This window comes from Onthophagus taurus, chromosome 10 (assembly GCF_036711975.1).
Source record: "Onthophagus taurus isolate NC chromosome 10, IU_Otau_3.0, whole genome shotgun sequence".
In the NCBI taxonomy this organism is placed as follows: domain Eukaryota; kingdom Metazoa; phylum Arthropoda; class Insecta; order Coleoptera; family Scarabaeidae; genus Onthophagus; species Onthophagus taurus.
The window spans coordinates 10,365,689-10,373,593 of NC_091975.1; positions in this window are offsets into that span (position 1 = coordinate 10,365,689).

The following is a 7,905-nucleotide window of genomic DNA, read 5'->3' on the forward strand; positions in this document are numbered from 1 at the left end:
GTGTAAGTATAGTAAAATAAGCTATGATTACAATAAAGTAATGTATTTACTATTTTGTTTGTACTTTCCTGATTACAAATAAATGAAGATTGTTTGGTGTCATAATATTTAAAAAGGTTTATTATTCAATTTTAAAATTTTATATTATTTTCACTATTATTTCTTGCAATATATCAAAAAAACTTTCAACAATTATGTTCTTTATTTTAGTTGGTTTTATACGTCAGAGTATTATACGGTTTTATACTCTACGTATAATACTTATTATACAAAACGTATTTTACGTTCCCAACCCTGATCACAAGTATATAGAAAAGAACACCATTTGATTTTTGAGTTTCAGATCATTTCAAGGAGGATATTGTGTCAACCAGCAACTTAGATAATTCACACACCAACTTGGTTTAGGACAATGTAAATATTGTTTTCTATAAACAGTTCTTTTTAAATAAGTAAATATATCATGAAAACATATGGAAAAGTTTAAATTGAAATACCACATACTTTGGCAGCCAAAAATTCTCAAAGAAATCATTTTATTTGATACAAAAAAAGAGATTCCTCCCTTGAAAAGCTTGAATTAGATTATACTAGTATTATTTGGAGGGCTTTACACTCAATTTCAAATTATTTCATGTTTTGACGATGTTAATAATTAAAGCTTTATAATTCTTCAAGCAGAAATCCAACGAGTAGCGTTCAAACGGTTTTTATTTGGCAACATTCAAATCGCGAATTATCCCGATGTTTTGGTAAATTAATAAAATTGAAAACGACTCACCGAATGGATGTTGTTTCCCTTGGATTTTACTTCGAAGCTCAGCTGGAAAGAAAAAATAATTTAATTTATTGTGACAAAAAAAAATGAATAAATACGATACCTTTTAACATCCATAAAATAGCAATCCGATGATCTCGACCATATCACATCACTAATAACACCTAACACTTGGCATAAATATAACACGTATTTATCACTTAATTTACGTAATAAGTTTTATTTTTCTAAACTACTTTATCAGTCTTAAATACCCGCACGTCAACTAAAATGGGTTCTTAGAGAATCAACTTCTTTAGATTTTACTTTGAAGCTCAGCTGGAAAGAAAAGATAAATTAATTAATTGTGACAAAAAAAATGAATTAATACGATACCTTTTAACATCCATAAAGTAGTAATCCGATGATCTCAACCATATCAATAAGTTTTATTTTTCTAAATTACTTTATCACCCTTAAATGCCCGCACATCAACTAAAACGCGTTCTTAGCGAATCAACTTCCAAACATCCCCTCCTTAATTTATTGTGTGAAGAAGGAAAACTGGAGGTGAATCAACAAAAAATGTAAAGACGACGGGGCGAAGCGGTTTTAAATCGTTTTTTGGTTTTAAAACTCAACCTTCCAATAAAAAATTACTCGTTTTCTCGAAACATTTCGAATAAAACTACGTCATTTTATTAAAATAAAACGCACTATCGAATTTTAATGTTCAACACTTCCTGCAAAAGAATCAGGCGCCCAACAAATAATTAAAACGAAGCTCCCAAGACGTTGGATTATGCATCATCCCTTATTCTTTATGTTATGAAATATAAATTTTTAAAAAATCGTATTTCAAGTACTAAAGAACTCAACTAATTCGTCTGTCATTTCAACATTTTTTACGTTTTCAACAATTTCTTTAATTTTTTTCTTTTATTATTTAGTTTAAAAAACATTAATTGCACGCATTATTGTAACTATCTTTAGCAATCCTCTAAAAAATTGATCTATATCGAATAATAAAAAGCGGATTATCTTGAAAACGATCAACTTTAGCGCATTTTGATAAGAGTACTGCTTTTACTTAGAAAAGTACCGAGAATAAGAATTCTTATTCAAAAAGGCAAAAAGAATACTGTCAGAAATGTTATTGTTATTTTAATCCGTAAAGTTAATGGCAAAAATCGGCAACTTTCTTATCTCTTGATATTTTACAACTAACAAATTGTTAGTTTGATCACAAAAAATAAAATAATGCTGAGATCAATTTGACATAACTTCATTTCTTTGACTAATAATTCACCTGAGCCTGTGTATTATTTTATTCTTTTATTATCAAACTAACAATTTTAGGAGAAAATATCAAGAGACAAAAAAGTTGCGTGTTGAATCCCACTATTTAAATCAAGTTTTTAAATAGAAAAATGTAGACGTATTAAAAAGTTCTAATTGAAAGTATTACGGGGTTAATTTTTTCAGCCTCTTGTAAAAACAAATTAGGGTTATAAAAATCGTCAAAAAATATCACCTTATTAGTAATAGTTATCTGCCAAATTTAATATTTCCAAATTCCTCCATAGTGGATTTATTAAAGAAGAACAATTTTTTTCTCCTAATTTTAGAGGGCTGTAATTTGGAGGAGAAGTGGTTCTGACCAAAAGGTTATATAAAAGACCCCCTTAATTATTCGCAAAAAAATCATCCCTTAATACCACATAATTTGGCAGCCAAAAATTCTCAAAGAAATCATTTTATTTGATACAAAAAAAGAGAGTCCTCCCTTAAAAAGCTTGAATTAGATTATACTAGTATTATTTGGAGTGCTTTACACTCAATTTCAAATTATTTCATGTTTTGACGATGTTAATAATTAAAGCTTTATAATTTTTCAAGCACAAAATGTAAAAATTTATTGATTGGTACCGTTTTTCAAGCATAAATCCAACGAGTAATGTTTTTATCTGGCAACATTACACCGTTCAAATCGCGAATTATCCCGATATGTTTTGGTAAATTAATAAAATTTAAAACGACTCACCGAATGGATGTTGTTTCCCTTGGATTTGACTTCGAAGCTCAGCTGGAAAGAAAAGATAAATTAATTTAATGTGACAAAAAAAAATGAATTAATACGATACCTTTTAACATCCATAAAATAATAATCCGATGATCTCCACCATATCACATCACTCACATCACCTAACACTTGGCATAAATATAGCACGTATTTATCACTTAATTCAAATAAAATGTTTTATTTTTCTAAATTACTTTATCACCCTTAAATGCCGGCACATCAACTAAAATGCGTTCTTAGCGAATCAACTTCCAAACATCCCCTCCTTAATTTATTGTGTGAAAAAGGAAAACTGGAGGTGAATAAACAAAAAATGTAAAGACGACGGGGCGAAGCGGTTTTAAATCGTTTTTTGGTTTTAAAACTCAACCTTTCCATAAAAAAATTACTCGTTTTCTCGAAACATTTCAAATAAAACTTATGTCATTTTAGTAAAATAAAACTCAAGAACGAATTGAAATATCATCATCGCTATATATAATTTCTCATTTTCTATAAACATCAAAAATATAAAATTTGAAAAAAAAACTAGAAAAGTAGTAAGAATAACAATAAATTATATTAAAGGTAGAAATACTAAAACCAAAAATGAAAAAAAGATTATCTGAAGAATTGAAATCCGTTACTAATTTGACTAAAATCAATTTTAATTTTAACGAAACTGAATTGTTAATCAAAGGACATAAATTTGCTATTGAAACTACACACAATTTACCACTTAACTCCATTGAAATAGATTGTGCCATTAATCGTCTACCCAATCATAACGAAATTAAAAATGAAATTATCTCTATTTTAAAGAGTCAGGAAAAGTTAGATAAAAATAGTAACCTTTTGAAGTCCAACCAAAAACCCGTTCATGTTAATACTATTAAGACAATTAAAGATAAACTTAAATCTAATGACGCACTATTTGTAAAAGCTGATAAAAATGCTGGCGCTGTTATCATTTATAGGGAAGATTACACCATTTTTAAAGGAAAACCAATACAGAGAAATCCCTAAAGACCCCGTAAATTCTATAATTTCTAAAACCAAAGAAATTATCAAAACATGCAAAAATAACCTCTTAGAATTAGGGATTAATACCAAAAATCTCATACCTATGAATTGCTTCATTCCATCAGACCAATAACTGCATACTATAATTCTCCTACCTCCAGATTAGCCACACTTATTCGAGATTTATTTAAAGAGATCGACTTTAGACCTGACTTTGCCGTTAGAAACTCTTTAGAATTTATAAATAAAATTAAATCCATAAAACCTGAAAAATACATTATTGTCTCATTTGATGTTAGTAATCTTTACAACAACGTTGATACTAATTACACACTAAAAATAGTTGAAAACATCTTTGCAAAATATTTTAAAGACAAAAATCTTACCACTGACCTTACTAATATCATCAAACACATAATCGACCAAAATTATTGTCGTTTTAACGGAAAAGTTTACAAATTAGATAATGGTTTACCTATGGGTCTTTCTATTTCGGGTATCCTGGCGGATATATATTTAAATGATATAGAAAATAAATACATCAATAGCAATAAAAATCGTTATTACAAAAATATAATAAAATGGGTCAGCTATGTGGACGACATTTTTTGCGTGTGGAATGGTAGCGTCTCAGATCTCACTGATATGCAGCATTACATGAACAATATACACGATAAACTAAAATTTACTCTAGAAATCGAAAGTGATAAGAAACTTAATTTTCTTGATTTAACTATTAATAGAGAGCATCAAAACTTCAATTTTGAAAACTTTCGAAAACCCACTTCTCTTAACATAGTTATTCCTTACCCATCCAGATTTAAAGAACTTAATTTTATCTTCAAACCTTCATCTAAATATGGATTTCCCAAAGGAATCATTGATAACATTCTGTACAGAAATATTATTAAACACGATATATACACCAACAATAAAATCCAATAATATTTTCAAGTCTTTTCAAGTCAAAACATCTTTTACAACAATATAACGTAAACATAAGTTTCAAACGCAATAATCAGCTTATTGACATTTTTTCGAATTACAAACGGATTGAGAAAGATTGTAACAATAGCGGTGTTTATTCTATAAAGTGTAAGAATTGTCAAGCTATTTACATCGGTCAGACTGATAGGAAATTACACACAAGAATGCAAGAACACAAAAATAGACTATCATCGAACGTTTTTAAACAACACATCGAAACAGGTCATATTATTGACTATGACAAGGTTAAATTAATTCATAAATGTGATAAGGGTCTTAAACTTCACTTATTGGAAAGACTAGAAATTGATGAAGAGAAAAGAAATATGAATTCCAACCTACTTAATGATCAAATTAATGATGATTTCTATAAACCGGTGTTTTCTTTTCTTAAATATTAATAATTTTTTGATGATGTTCGTTCTAGAATTTTGTTTTGTTTAGAAGTGGTTTATTTTTAAAATAAAAGAAAATTTCGCATCGCATTGTGATTATGTGTTGAAGGTGTTTATTCTTTGATGTATTTTACCTTTTTACACCTTTGACTGTAAGTAGTGCGTTAATTTACTTTAACGTTTTAATATATTTGTTGCTGATGTTTATAGATTTGGCTGATGATGACGAAAGTAGAAACATGTACCATCTAAATTTAAATATATTTTAAAAAGAAAAAATTTTAAAATAAATTGAGACTTTGAGGCCCATTTGATTTTTATAATTGTTTATATTATTTTTTTTTTAGAAACAGTCTCATATGGATTTCTTACAAAAAGATTTTCTGTTTTAGTACAAATACATTTTAAATCAATCTAATACTTTGTTCCTTTGTTTACATACTTTACTATTATTAGTAGAATATTTCAAACATTTTCACATTAGTTTGTTCTCCAATAGTAATCCGTTTATAACAAAATAATAAATAAATGGGGAGTAGACTTCCAGACAGTAAAGTTACTTAATTAGCAAATTTAAAGATCGGGCATTTCCATTTTCGCATTTACCGTGGATCATACTTTCGATGGAGATGTTGACGACTAAAATTGGTCAATTAACAAAGGAGATAATTAACTTATTTGATTAAGTAGTTTTTTGTGGTCTAATCAAAATCCTTAAATATTTCGAATCGGACATTTCGATATAATTATTCAGCCAACAAATCTCGCTCTATTATCAAAGATCACAAAATAACCTATTTTCCAAAAACTGTCCCAGTCTTCCAGGTTTTTGGAAACAGTTCTTTGGTCGTCAATACTTGCATAAATAACGAGCCAAACACGGTGTCATTCCGAGGGCTGTACAAGGTTAACGAGAAAGAATTGAGTTCGGACATTTTGTGACTTCGATAGAAGAAACTATGGCGAATCGAATGACCTATATATCTTGATAATCGAGTACGAGTTATGACCACTTAAAGAAAGTCATTTTTGTGATATTTTCGTGTACCTACGCAATATTTTGGCGTTTTAACGGAATTCGTAAGAGATTTCGAATCGGGCATTTCCACATTCGTATTGGCCAAGGATTAAGCTCTGCGAACCTGGTTACCGAGTTTACGAGAAAAAAGCGGTAGGAATTTTAAAGAAATTTATTTTATTAAAAATTAGGAATTTTAACGATACCCAGCTGTTTCATACTAACCTGCTTGACTCATATTCATACACAGAAACACCTATATACACGAAATGCAGATATACATGACTACCATACCAGACACGGAAATGATATTCAGGTTCCGTACCATAGGATAGAAAAATCCCAGAATTCTTTCAAATATGTTGGCATAAAGTTATACAACTTGATACCATCCGAAATAAGATCATTAAATAACAGTCAATTTAAAATTACTATGAAGAGAATGTTATTGGAAGGCGAGTTCTATTCGATGCAGGAATTTGTAACTAAATTAGAATCAGGAAATACCAATTATTTATTTATTTGAAGAGTCTAATAAAGCGATGTTGATGTGTTTACATTATGTAATATAAATATTTTTGTTTCTTTTGTATGGTATTGACGAGAATAATGTATTATGCATGCTTATTCAATAAATATTATTATTATAAAAAAAATTTTAAAAGTTGCAGGAACCCCACTTTTTGATATTCTAATTTTATTAATACCATTCGGTAGAGAATCGTTTGTTCCGGTTCTACCGGTTCTAAAATGCAGCGATTTTTAGATTTTTCAGTATATCGCAAAACATAAGACTAAACTGATGTTTGGGTCAATCGGAGTTATTGAGCAATATATTTGGTTTGCACAGCAATCCAATTTGTTGTCACTTCAATATCAGTGATTTGTTTGCTCAAAAATTGCTAATTGACGAACCATCATACCAAATCGGTCGGCAATGTAAGGACTGCAATAACTACATTGTTCATAATGTTCCCCTAATGTTTGATATAGTGTCCCACATACGCCGCATCTAAATTACCAACATATTCTATTACAGAAATTAGATGATAACTTAACTCGCCAAACATTAATGTACAAGGAATATCTGATATGCAGAATACCACAGGCTAGGCTACACATTCAGTTAGTATAACCCATATTTTCTGCATACCATACCAATTGTAAGTATTCAATGTCAATGAAAAAATGATTGCCGCCCGTAACATGTGACGTTACGTTGTTACATCTACATTGAACGCAGCTTTTATAGTGCGAATCAGATATCTTTTCATTGATGGCACTTTCAAGAGCCTGTATACCCTGCAGGCAGAAAAGGTCGGTATTTATGTCAACAGTGTTAACATTATGAACAATGTCATACATTGCTAACTGATTTGGTATGATGGTTCGTCAATTAGCAATTTTTGAGCAATCAAATCACTGATACTGAAGTGACAATCAATTTGATTGCTGTGCAAACCCAAACATCAATTTAGTCTTATATACTTGAAAAGTATGGGAACCACCGAGACCGAGACCAGGGGCTTCCTCTAATTTTGAAAAAAAAAACGCTGTATTTTGGAATCGGTTGAGGTACAAACGAAAACAAAAGTGGTACAAACGGGTATAAACGATTCTCTTTCTAACTCCAACGACCGTTTTGCAATATCTGTATTAATAA